A 14,981-nucleotide genomic window follows, 5' to 3' on the forward strand; every position below is an offset into this window, starting at 1 on the left:
ATATAATCATATTGTTTTATAAAACTTCACACCAACTTGGATAAAGATTTTCGGACTCATTTCTATCTCACAAAATCGGCTAATTTACTTTTTGAAAATCACAAAATCACAGTAAATATTTTTTTGTTAGCTTTTGTTCCACAAGACCAATGCATGCAACTTCTCAACATAGAATTGCCTTATTCTCAAATAAATGTTATCAGTATTACTAATTGCGTCTTTGTTTCTTCGTTAACCGGGTAAGATCAAATGGCTGCAACACAAGAGAGCGAGGCATATCAACGATTTCTTTTACTTACACATGATTTGACTCGCAAGATCAACCGGCTTAAGCAGCTCATACAGCAAATCAGATATAAAAGTACCTTCAAACGATGCTACTTTCCTTTCTGAAAATTCGTGTTTCTTTAAAACATGTTTAGTTGTTATGTCTTGAATTCTTTTAGATTTGGTTTTGGGTATCAAATGGTCCAGTTTGAGTTTCTTTGTTTTTCATTGTTTCTCTCAGTTGTTTAAATGTTCTGGCTTAAATGTATATTGTTTAAAATCACTGTATTGAAAATAAATGTTTGTAATACTGAGATGCATATGTATGTAAATATTGTGCACCTTCTCAATACATTTTGTATGTATGTATCTGCAATGAGTGGAGATAATGTAATAACGTATAAAGGTTTTACGCTGATTTCCATGTTGTTATATAAGATAATTTCAATTCTTTTTTAAAGTTTGGTTTGCATTTACCTACATAATACTAGTTACAAAATTTATCAGTATTTTAGGACTTTTTTAACATGAAATAATAGTTCATGTAAAGATAACACCATTCATATAATTGTGTGAAAACAATTGCGTATATATGTATTAACGGATGGCGTTTTCATTTATTATTCAAGCAATAAAATAATCCGTCAGTGACTTTTTGTTGATAGAAGTAATTCACCTTATTTCTCACAATTATTTCTGACAAACACAAAAACAATACTTTATCGAACGGCTAATTGATACGTCTGTCACTTTATTTTCGGGGTAAGAATGGGGAAAAGGGAAACAGTATGCCGCGAATTTTTCAGCGAGCAGTAAGACCAATTGGTGACTTCTTTTGAGGAATGCAAACGACAAAAGTGCAGAGATAATATTACGGGATTTTTATAACTGTCTGATGGCAAAGTTGTACCTTTATTTAAAAGTCATAAATTCAATAAGATCAAGAAATCAAAACGACGGGGATTTAGATTAAATCGACAAATCGTGAAAAAAATGAAGAGAAACCGTTTCCTTTTTTGACGACATAACTTGACCATTTTATTAACAGACTAAAACGTTACACCCACGCAAGTATGTGTTCAAACGAATTGGACAAACCAATTTTTTGAATAACAGAATGCAGTTATCGTAAAAGCCAACAATTGGAAAATTTACTTTTTTTTCATTGGTTACCTAAAATCATTAACCTACTAGACATTAATGGTGGTAAATGTTTACTATGCATTGCATACCGTTTTTCTTCTCTGTGTATTGAATAAAAGAAGATGTGATGTTCAGGAGCCAGCGACGACAAAATTGTCAAAAGACATCTACACATGCAGTCTCAAACCATTGACAGGAACCAAGCTCTTAAACGTTCCGTATCAAAACTAGTAAATGAAGTTAACAGTAACAATCATCAGTCATGTAAACTCAAATTCTCCGAATAATTAAAAAGAAAATGCAGTCAGAAAGAGCTGCGGACGATGTTCTTGTCTTGTGCCAGGCACATGAAAAACATGGCGCGATCAAACTACATATGTGATTTCTTATTCCTCTTCTATGTCTTATCCTTCAGTAAATGACTAGTTCATAACAGAACATTCATCAAAAGCCAGTGCTTGAAAAGCAATTATAATCGGTAACAAAAATCTAAATTTAATGAAGAACTAGATCATATTTAAAAACACTCGCAGTTACTAAAAAAAAGCTCATAGTATAAAATGGTCAACTAGAATCATAGATCTTCTAGACAGTCACTTCTTGTGTAACTGTACTGAATATTTTATTCTTTATAGTAGTGCCCGTGTTTGTCGTTGATGTCTTAAGTTAACTCCAAGATACGATTGTGAATATTTTGTATTCTCATGCAGCACATGAAAGAATCCTTCCATAAAAATTCGTAATGGGGCGCGCGACCATTTAATTTCCTTGGAAGACGCGGGGGATTTTTTTGGGGGCGGAGTATTCATTTCATCTCTTATGATAGGCCAAATCATTTATTAGGCACGCCAAACCAAAGCAAACATTTATTTTCTCTTTTGAATTGCAACCTTTTTCTACAATTTGTATAATATTCCTTAAGTATATCCTGTCTCTGGGAAAATGTGATTTGGTAAGCTTTCACCTAGACTGGTAAAGTTTTCAGTGACTGTACATCCTCTTAGATTGATAATTTGTGTCCTTTATATTGGTGAAGCCTTACGGTTACCTATTGTTGCTTGCATCATAAACATTTGGTCTCTGGTTTATAATTGTCTTATTAACAAAACAACACATCTTTTTTTAGGTTTATCTAAATATCAACATATCGTTCAAATAAATTGAACTTGACTTAACGACAACAATTAACATACCATCTGTGAAACATATACTAGTATACCATAACCATATTCGATTTAATACTAAATGTGAATTAATTAAGTCACAACTCAACTATTCATGTAGTACTTCGTTATATCTATTATATTTATTCTTATCATTATATTATATCGCAAACTCATTCTTTGCGCCGTGATTTGCAAATACATATTTTGTTTTTTGTATATGCATTTTTTTACAGTACAGTCCTGATGCAGTAAACACACTTCCTGAAAAATATAGGCAAAGCAGAGGATAGTTTAGAGTATTTTACCAAACTTTCTGCAGAGTTCTTTGTCTTTTTAACAGCATTAGGTATTAATAAATTATGTTTTAAGCAAAAGCGCGACAACTCCATTTAAAATTATAAAATACACGTTCCTAACTGAGGTAGCCAAAAGAAATTAATTCTATCATGTGTATAGAGACCACATATACATACATATATGATGCTTATGTTTGTAATAAAATTTTAGATGCAGAAAACATTAATTGTTGGTATTCATCTATGAAATATGTACTTCAATCACTTGATATACAAAATTTAGATACAAAGCTCAATAAATTAATTAATTGTAAAATGTAAACTTTGTAATAGTTTTAAAACATTTTGGTTAGTCAAAAGGTCTGAAACCTTATCACAAGGTAATAGTAAATTAGAAAATTATTTCAACCTCAAGACGGACTTTGTAAAGGAGGCCTATTTATCAATTAAAGATTTTAGTATAAGAAGAGCTACATGTAAAATGAGAATAAGTGCTCATGATCTTAGAATTGAGAAAGATAGATATAGTAAAAAATATATAGAGAGAACTCAACGTCTATGTCATCACTGCTTATCACATGGATCAAATTCTATTGAAGATGAGACCCATTTTACAGTAAATTGTCCATTATATAATGAACAGAGGAAATTATTGTTTGATAAAGTTATCACTTTTTGTTCTAATTTCAAAGAACTACCTAATGATAAATATTTCTGGCTGTTCACAAATGAGCATTTACCTACTCTCATGTGCCTAGAAAATTACATTATTAAAGGTTTAGAAATAAGATCCAGATGTAAACAAAATATATGAAATAATATAATATTTTATTGTTATAACATTTAATATAATAGTTATATAAAACACATGTTGGGTTAGGCTCTGATCCTGTCCATAACGTTATAGTATGGTATTTGCTTTCTGTTTTGCTTTTTCCAATCATATTGTGTTGTAAAATGATGCCCTTTATGGATTCTTGATTAGATTGATAAAATTCTTATCTTATCTTATACATCCATACTGTGGTTGTACTGACCGACATATTTAGTTCATTTGTCACTTTTATATTAATAGATATACTTTGTATCAGCAGTTGTAGTATTTCAAGATGCCGGGAGGCGCAAGACGCTTAAACTTTACTTTCAGTGAATGGTCATTTAAAATAAAATAGCTAATTATGGCAATGCTATCGGAAAATTAAGTATTAGAACGAAGTTGGTTTTGTATGGTGATAAGAAAGAACAAGGACTATGATACGCAAAACTGCAAAATTATGATGACAGTTTGATTGTTTTGTTTAGAAATTATACAGATGCCTACTTTGTCAAAGGCAAACTATTCCATAATTATTCCGACAAGAATTAATTTCCACATTGAAGGTCATAATTATGATACATCAAATTTAACAACAACAACAAATATGTCTATATACTTGAATAAGTACGTTGTACTTTATTAGACACCAGTAATTAGAAATTCGATGTTCGAAAACAAATCCAAGATGGAAGAAAAATGAATGTAAACAAACGTGGAAGAGATCTATCCAGACAGCAAACTTCAATAATAACTGAAACAACTGAAACATCTTAACCCACACAGTGCGGCAGGACCAGGCAACATCAAACCAATGATACAGACAGCAATTGACAGTGGAATTTCTCCGCTACTTATCATTATTAGCATTAGACCAATATCCCTAAAATTATCTGCTTCAAACATGCATAACATAGTCACCTGTATCAGTAACAAACATGCTGTGGTGAATAACATCTTTATCTACAACATGATCACGCGAAGCACAACTCCTTGAATTGATAGACGATATCATGAAAATAACTCTGAAAGTAAACCGAAAACATCCGATCTGTTTTACGGGAATTTTAAATTTCGAACGCTTTTGGCAAGGTGTCCCACATTTTATTTCTTCATAAAATGCATCATTATAGCATAAGAAATAACAAAATACATGTATAACGAGATTTCTAACTAACACGCCACAATTTGTAGTGTTTGAAGGCAATACGTCAGACAAAGTGAAAATAGAATCTGGAGTACTAAAAGGGCTTCACTCAATGGTAAGTTTTTTTTCGGACGATATTGTTCTCAATTTGACCATTTCAACAGACAACTACTGACATACACTGAAAAGAACCTGGACTAACATGATCTAACAGGCAATATTGGAACAACTTTAGAAAATAGAGTTCCACCCTGGAGCATCCTCAGAGTCACAAAAAAAAAAAAAATAAGTGGCACTACAAGCTTCACGGCCATACTCTTAATCATATAACATCAACTAAATACTTAAGCTGCACCATCGTAAAAAGGAGAACACTTAAAACATCACCAGTAAAGCCAGCCGAAGCCTGTGTTTCTTACATCTAAACATCCATATATTAGCTCAAAATCATTAAAGAGCATGCTTATGAAATATTAGTAAGACTGCATATGGGAACGCCACGGCAGCATGGGACCCGTACCAGCAAAACCACATGCATAAAAACGAACAGGTACATATTTTTCTTGTCCTGAACATGTATACCATAATTGGTAGTGATATTGATACACGTGTATACCAGTTTTGAATTCTACATAAATTCGTTTATATCAATATGTAACAATTTTTAAGGACAGTAAAATGATGTATTTTCGTGGATACTTAATTTATTTCGTAGTTTGTCAAAGTCTAGATTCAAATCTATAAAGAGGTGTAGTTCGCGTCTTTCCTTTCCTAAGAAATTCACGATAATAAGTGGACCACGAATGATAATGATAATAGATTATATCCATTCAATCAACAATGTGTTCAGAGCGTTGTACATTGCTGGCGTAAATAAAGATTTGTCACACATTTTTATGTTTTTTATTAATTTGAAATCACCATTAACCCACGCGAGTTGATATATATTTGAAAGACAGAGCATTGCTTCACACACGGTAGAAGTGTGGTTGTGGTTAAGTAAATTTTCCCTTGTTGTACATTAATGGGATAAACACCCCAAAAATTTCCATGATCCATCAAATTTTCCCTTTTAAGACATCTATTGGCACTTATAGCTTCATTATATGGTAAGAAATACGTCATCATGTTATTAGAATCATATTAAACAATACAAAAATGTGATATAAAAAAGAAGATGTGGTATGATTGCCAATGAGACAACCTTCCACAAGAGACCAAAATGACACAGAAATTAACAACTATAGGTCACCGGAGTCCAGAGTGGAAGACATTTTTAAAATGTGTGTAATAAGTTCTGAGGAAATTAGATTAAGTTTGGTTGTCTTTAAGAAGTCCTTGTTACCGATGATGTATTCGTATTAAAAATATTTTAAAAAAAATAAATACTCACAGAAAATAGAAGAAAATCTGTCAATTCGATACCTTGATAATTGTTTACTGTGATATATAAATACATTTTAATAGTTTTATCTTAGTATATTAAATTGTATGGTTATTTTCAAGTACACGCGTTGTCTTACACGTTTCAGAAACTGACATTTTGGTTTGACTTTGTTTATTATATAATAACGGTCATCGATGTCGATTTTTGGTGTAAAATTTATAGACTTTTACGATTGGTCGCAATCAATTCTTAATTTTACATGTTACAGCTTTTTGTATAAATATGTTGCGAAAATTAAGGCAAAAAACCATTTTCAAAAATTGTGTAATTTTACCAGCTGAAAATATAAAAAGTAGTCAATGAAGTAAGCGTAACTAACTTTGTTACCTCTATCCATGTAAAAAATGAAACAATTGAAACATGAACAAGTTTGCACCTGTAGAACATTTATTTCAATCGGAATAGCACATCCTAATTTTACTGTGATCCCGTTTACCAGGCAGAAAATTTTAAATACGATCCGGTAAATTAAACATCTGTTCTTCAAGAGGGAGAGACATTCAAACTCATAGATCGAAAATAAACTGACAGCGACATGGCTAAAAAAGAAAAAGCCAAACAGACACACAATAGTACACTAAACACAACATAATAGAAAACTAAAGACTAAGCAAAACGAACCCACCTAAAACTGGGGGTGATCTAAGGTATATCTTTATTTTTATCTTTCAAATAAACTGATTCCATAAAAATACCAATTCAACACTGTATTAAGATCTTTGAATATTGTTTTTATTTTGGTATAACTATTGATGTTGTTCTCCGTGAATTGAAACCATATTGAATATTATATATATGTATATGCACATTCACAGTACTGCAATCTGCCAATTCATATATTTTGGCATTGCACAATAATATGATTTCTCTGGCTGGTAAATCTGCTTGATGATTGATGTGTACAGATTGATATTTTAGTTTAAGATAGGTGAATTTTTTTTATCAGTTGTTATTGGCTTTGAACTACAATTTATCTCCCAGTAACTGCGAGCACAACGTATTCTCAAATCGGAACCTTGCGTCTTTTGTGTTGTGAATAATGTAAAATGTTATCACTTACATAGTGTGCTAGTGACTTAATACGATATATCTATTGGGTCAGTTAATTCCATATGAGGTGATAGCGAGTCACGTGTTTACAGTCCCTGCTATGACTCTTTTTAGATAGACCCTTTTATAAATTGATTTGTAATTGTGTTTTGTATCAAATGTTTTAAAGAGGTGAGACTTTAAAAGTTGTCGTTGTTGTTGTTGTATAAAAAAGGGACGAAAGATACCAGAGGAACAGTCAAACTCATAAATCGAAAATAAACTGACAACGCCATGGCTTAAAATGAAAAAATCAAACAGACAAACAAAAGTACACATGACATAACATAGAAAACTAAAGAATACAAAACACGAACCCCACTAAAAACTAGGGGTGATCTCAGGTGCTCCGGAAGGGTAAGCAGATCCTGCTCCACATGTGGCACCCGTCGTGTTGATTATGTGATTACAAATCCGGAAACTGATGACAGTCTAATTCGGTAGATCACATTCATGAAAGGGAAGGGGTTTGTAGTTCCGCCGTAAGGACTTATCCGATATCATTTGTGCTACGGTTATTCCATAACGATCAACCTACTCGTGATGGCGTCCGTAAAATTTACGAAGTGATGATTTCAACTTCACCATTTGGAACTCTTGGTTTAATAGCTTCGTTGTGAGCAGCAACCCTCTATCAAGGAAATCATGATAGGAAATGCAAGCACGGGAATATCGTATCAATTGGGAGATATATTCACCGTATGCAGGTGCTGCTGAAATGTTGCTACTTAAAAATGGAAAGTTAACAATTGGAAAGCTAAAATCATCTGTAAAGTTTTGTTTTCAACCGACCCTCATTGTAAATTTCTAGACGTAAGTCAAGATATGAGGCCGACTTAACTGTATCTGTAGTATCCTTTATCTCTAGTTCGATGGGATAGATGCGTTCAACATAGTCACCAAATTTTGAATTATTTAGTGAAAGAACATCATCTATATAGCGGAAAGTAGAGTTTAAGGATATTGCTAACTTCTTATCTTTCTTCCTAAGAAGTTCCTGTATGAAGTCAGCCTCATAATAATAAAGAAACAAGTCGGCAAGAAGAGGAGCACAATTTGTTTCCATTGGAATGCCGACAGTCTCTTGGAAAACAAGTCCTTCAAACGTTACAAATATGTTCTCAATCAAGAAATCAAGCATCTTAAAAATGTCAGTTTCAGCGATTTTTTTTTTTTTTTGTTTGAATCAGAGTGGTCCTTTACAAAGTAAGACTTATCCCTCTCTAAGACAAGATACTTATATCTACGTTGGCCATTCTTTTTTATGAAACAAAGCAATACCAACTCTTTCAATTTGTCTTTTAGTTTGGAATGTGGAATACTTGTGTAAAGTGTAGAAAAGTCAAATGTTTTAATACTATTACAAGATGAAAGAGAGTTAGATTGTATGTACTCTAAAAAAATCTTTGGATTTTTTAAGTATCCACGTCTGATTCACGCCACCTCTAGAATAGGCAATTTCACAATAACTTTGAAGCCCGTCTTTGATTGCTGATAAAATAGATGTTAATAATTTAGAAAGAGGTTTCGTGGAGCACTTGGAAGACCCAGCAATATACCGTAGTTTGTATGGACACTTATGTAGTTTGGGTATCCAATACAGTGATGGAAGATCCAGTTCTTCATCTTCGGTTGAAATCCCAAAGGAACATAGAACAGACCTATTATTATCCAGGATTTTCTCTTTGGTAAGTGTCGTGAGGGTATATGTTGAGTTTCCAAGTGAGTTGTCAATACCTACTTCGTTTATCAAGCAGTTAATGTAATGAGTTTTACACACAAAAAACTATGTTGTTTGGAGCTTTATCTGCGGTGACAACAACATATTTGTCATGAAGGTAGGATAAGTGTTTTGCAACATTTGGGTCTTTAAAGATTGACGTAGCATGGGCATTGATAGACCCATTCAGTTTCTGAATTCTGATTTGTATCAACGACCTCACTGCCTTAATCCATTCGGAAAGAGTGTCTACGTCTTACATGTTTGTAGTTTTCCTCCATTTTTCGTACATATTCAAAACAGTAACAAAATTTTACGAATAGAGCAAGCTTATAATGCAACACCTCGAAAAAGGATTACGGTAAATAAATGTGTACCTGCAACGAAATTCAGGTAATTTTGAAATATGTACAACAGTTGTTTCGAAAGTTTAACTAGTGTAATGCTTAGTAAACAATAATAAATGCTAAATAAAAGTCGCAGACTAATACCATAGCATTTGATGTAAGACGATATACCTATAATGTACTGTTTAACAATTGAATATAAAAATAACAGTTTTCATGTTTTTGAATCTTCACAAACAAAGGTCACAAACAACATGAACAGAGGTCACAGATCATCTTCCTTGTTTTAGATCGTGAATCATATTTCAAACAACTTTCATTTTGGTAATTATAGTAAACCGTCATGTCATGTACTGTACGCATGATTTGTTTTTTGTCCATTTATTTTAGATTTTTCTCAATAAAATAAAATTTATTTGAACATATAAAGTTTATAATTGATGTTACATTTTCATGCACGCTTACCTCCATTTGTAGCATTTACCTAGATTAGTCACTTCCCTCTCTGTTATATCGTTACTTTTCAAATATAATTAATCACATCTCACTTGGTTTAAAACTTTTTTTTACTGAGAATACACCAAACCTGTTTTCGCTTGTTACTCTGTTACATATTTGTTTTCATTCATTATTTTGTATATAGATTGGGATTATTTTTGAATTGTTTTACATTTGTCAATGCGGGGCATTTTATAGCTGATTACGCGGTATGGGCATTGTTCGTTGTTAAAGGCCGTACAGTGACCCATATATCTGTTTATTTCTGTGTTATCTGGTCTATTGTGGAGAGTTTTCTCAATGGCAATCGTCCGACATTTTCTTTATATATATATATATAATCTGTTTCAAGTGAGCCGCTACAAGGCAGCACTCGCAACCGCAAAGTGGAAAGAGATTAACATAAGATCATATAAGTTACAATGTACAGTAAGTTATTTCCCAACCACTTTAAATAAATATCGTCAAACTAAGTGAGCCTGTATCTATATTCATTTACCCACTGCAGTTCTTTTCCATTCTATAGGAATCAAACATTGAGTTAACCCTTGTATTTACCATTCCTGCTACATTGTGTTCAAATTGGCTTGTTTGTTTTAGAAAATGCAAACTGTCAAACAACGGGCGAATGGACGGCCAATAAGGAAATAAGACATTCCACAACTAGAATTCTAAATCCTTTAATCTTGTCTTCTGGAAACCTCGAAATTCACTTATTTACAATAAGTCGATGGTCACATGATGAAGAATAAACTTCCAAATCATCCATGTTGCAAAATTTTTATTGGTATTAATATTGATTTTATTATCAGTAAATTAAAAGCAAACCAAATATTATTGTTATTAGATATAGGAAGATGTGGTATGAGTGCCAATGTGACAAATCTCCACCCAAGTAACAATTTATTAAAGTAAACCATTATAGGTCAAGGTACGGCCTTCAGCACGGAGCCTTGGCTCACACCGAACAGCAAGCTATAAAGGGCCCTAAAAATTACTAGTGTAAACCCATTCAAACGTGAAAACTAACGGTCTAATCTATATAAAAACGAGAAACGACAAACACGTATGAACTGCATAAACAGACGACAACTACTGAAGATCAGATTCCTGACTTAGGACAGGCACAATCCTTTGCAGTGGGAATAAACGTTTTAATGATACCAAACATATACCCATTCATGGATCTACAATTTGTCGATACCTGTAAAAGTCCTGTATCTTGGCATTGCACAAGGTCATATTTTTTTCTGGCTGTTTATGACGTCTTTACACTAAATCCATTAGATATTTGATGTGTACTGTATAACATTTAGTCTTAGATGCATGCTTTTTTATTAGTTATTAGTAACTTTGAACTATATGTAGCTGCTATTAACTGCGAGTACTCTCAGATCTGTACTTAGTGTTTTTTTGTTGTTGGGATGTACAAGTACCCGGCCACGTCCACTTGTATTTGTAATATTTGATTTTATCCATCTGATGAGTTAAGCCTTTTTCAACTGATTTTTATAGTTCGTTTTTGTGTTGTACTGTTACACCACTGTCCCAGGTTAGGGGAGGGTTGGGACCCCGCTAACATGTTTAACCCCGCCACATTATCTGTGTATGTGCCTGTCCCGAGTCAGAAGCCTGTAATTCAGTGGTTTTCGTTTGTTTATACGTTACATATTTGTTTTTCGTTCATTTTTTTGTACACAAATTAGGTCGTTAGTTGTCTTTTTTTAATTGTTTCACATTTGTAATATAGGGATCTTTTATAGCTGACTATGCGGTATGGGCTTTGCTCATTGTTGAAGGCCGTACGGTGACCTATAGTTGTTAATTTCTGTGTCATGTTGGTCTCATTGGCAATCATACCACATCTTCTTTTTTATATGTATATAAATAAGAAAATGTGGTATGATTGACAATGTGTCGACTATCCACCGGAAACAAAAAAACACATAGATGCAATCAACTATAATTCTCCATAGGCCTACAACAATTAACAAAACCAACACCGCTATGATAAGCTTTAAAAGGCCCGTAATGACAAGAGCTGAATGTTTGGTCTTCTAAATGGCTTATGTCATTTAACCCAGATAAAACCGAAATTATGATATTTTCAAATATTGAGACTCCAGACCTTAGCTTTTCCTTGAATGGTAAAAATATACCTATAAGTACATCTCATAAGCACCTGGGAGTTAATTTCAGTAGTGACGCAAAATGGAACAATCATATTGAAAGTATAATTACAAGTGTAAAGAAACACTTAAATGTTCTACGTAAACTTAAATACCGATTATCTCGAAATAATTTAGAAAAAATATACTTAGTTTTTATTCGACCCATTTTTGAATATGCCACGGAAGTGTGGGATAATTGTGGAATAGGCTACTCACATAAATTAGAAAATTTGCAATCAGAGGCCGCAAGAATAGTAACAGGTCTACCAATATTTACAAAAACTGAAACTTTATATTCTGAGGTTGGCTGGGAATCTCTTTTTGAAAGAAGAAGGAGAAGAAAATTACAGATGTTTTATAACATGAACCAAAAGCATGCACCAGAATATTTATGTAATCTTGTACCTCCTTGTGTACAAAGTACAACCAACTACCCGAAATGGTCATGATATTATTGTTCCATTTTGTAGACTTTCCCTTACTACTGAATCGTTTATTCCCTCTACTATACGTGAATGGAATAAACTTGATCCAAAAATTCGCAGTGTCGACTCTATTTCTAAATTTAAGAAAGAATTAAAAAACGATAGTCTATTATGTAAAATTGAAACATTTTATTTGTACGGCCCAAGGAAATTAAATATAATCTTAACGCAATTGCGATGTTCCGCTGCATTCTTAAACAATGACCTATTTAGAGCTAATATTATAGATGATCCTTCTTGCCATTGTGGGTCCGATATTGAGGATGTCTACCATTACTTCTTCGTTTGCCCAAAATACACATTATGTAGAAAAACCTTATTCCATAACCTTAACTGGCTATCTGAAAACTTTATTTTAGATACAAAACTATTAATTTGCGGACACCTAGAACTTTCGAACGAACAAAATATTCAAATTTTCAAACATGTTCAAAATTTCATAAAAAGGTCAAACAGATTTCTTATACCTTGATAGAGCGTTATTATTATTGACACGGAACGTCATCATTGTCATCAATTCACAAGTCATCGTCACAGAATTATACGACTTTTCAAACTTTCTTTTTCTCTTTTTACTTTCTATCCTCTTTGTTCACCTATCAAAGCTAGTATTATATTGCATAAATTGTTTGTTTTATATGCATGTCCATTATATTATACTATTATTGTAACTTTATATTGTATTACGGAGAAGACTTCATAAGTATGATTTACTTGTGTCTAATCCATTTTGCTTTAATTCAGCAAATAAAATATGTTTAAACTAAACAAGAAAAAACAATTGGTATGAAAACACACACAGACTACCACTGAAATCAAAGCTCCTGTCTTGTGGCAGGCACATATAGAATGTTGCGGGGTGAAACATAATTACGAGCGCTCCTCCTATACCCTAACCCAGGACAGTGATGTAACAGCACAACATAAGAACAAAGTGTAAAAATAAATTGGAAAGGGCTAGACTCAGCAGATCGACTAAGAGCCAAAAAATAAATAACAAAATAATAATGTATTGATCTAACCCAACTCGCAGTTGCAGAAAGCTAGTTCAAAAACCAAGTAATATGAATTACAACTTATGATAGATATAAGAAGGTGTGGTATGAGTTTCAATGAGACAACTCTCCATCAGATCAAAAATTGTAAAAGTAAACCATTATAGATCAAAGTTCGGTCTTCAACGCGGAGCTTTGGCTCACATCGAACACGTGCACCAAGCAATAAAGGGCTCCAAAAACTAGTTTAAAACCATTCAAATACGAAAAAACAACGGTCTTATCTATTAAAAAAATCTAGAAATATTTATGAACCACATCAACAAGCGACAACCACTGAACATCAAGTTCCTGACTTAGGACTGGTGCATACAAATGCAGCTGTTTCTTAAAACCATATTACTGTATAAACAAAACATAGTTGGTTATATTATTCGTTTGATAACAAACTAAACCAAATAATATTTAAAGCTTTAATTACAGCGTTAAATTGATAACATGTTTAAATGATCGAAATTTACATGGGTCGTATCTTAGTTTAAGGCCTCTATACACAACATGACAGCAAAATTAGGATGCGGTATGCTGTTTATTTAGTCTGCATCTATTAAAGAATTTAGTATGAGTGTTAAGTAATTTGTGGTGACGAAATCATTGACTTAGTAATTCACTTCAAGATATTAAGACATCTTATTCTAACAAAAAAATCAAGTTTGAAATAACATATCTTTACAAAATAGTTTAACAAAAGTTGTTACCAGATGAGGTCCAATGTTTTTTCAGAGTTATCAAAAAGACATTTTTATTAAAGATTTAAGAATTACAAGCACGAACCATAGTAACTCAACTTTTAATAAGATGTCACCCGTTATGAAATTGTTTCATAACGCATGGAGTCATAAAACAGACTCTTTTTTTCTATAAAATTCCAACAAAATGCAACTTAATTGTTAATTTTTGTGTCGTTTAGTCTCTCGTGAAAGGATGTCTCATTAGAAATCACACCACATCTTTTTTATTTGAGGGGTGTAACAGAAACGACTTTGTTCTTTTATTGCAGGGATGCTACTCCAAAGCCAAACTTTTGGTGAAAAAAAAAAATGAAATAATAAGTAGTTCGACAAGGAACTAAAAGTGAATTATTACCGGTGTACTGATAAATAAGAATATCCGCTATATGACATGGAGTCTTTCAATTAATCAAATTATGAAAAAGTAGAAGCTTATTTTTTTTTTTATGAAGAGTTTACGGAAATAAACGCACTATGTAGTTTCAATCTGCTGTTAAGTTAGAGACAAGGGTCCCGGGCAACTGATTTTTAGTTAATTCTCATGTTGAGCTGTTACTCCACTGTCACATGTTAGAGGAGGGTGTTGGCCACTCACAAACATGCTT

Source organism: Mytilus galloprovincialis, chromosome 2 (genome assembly GCF_965363235.1).
Source record: "Mytilus galloprovincialis chromosome 2, xbMytGall1.hap1.1, whole genome shotgun sequence".
Classification (NCBI taxonomy): domain Eukaryota; kingdom Metazoa; phylum Mollusca; class Bivalvia; order Mytilida; family Mytilidae; genus Mytilus; species Mytilus galloprovincialis.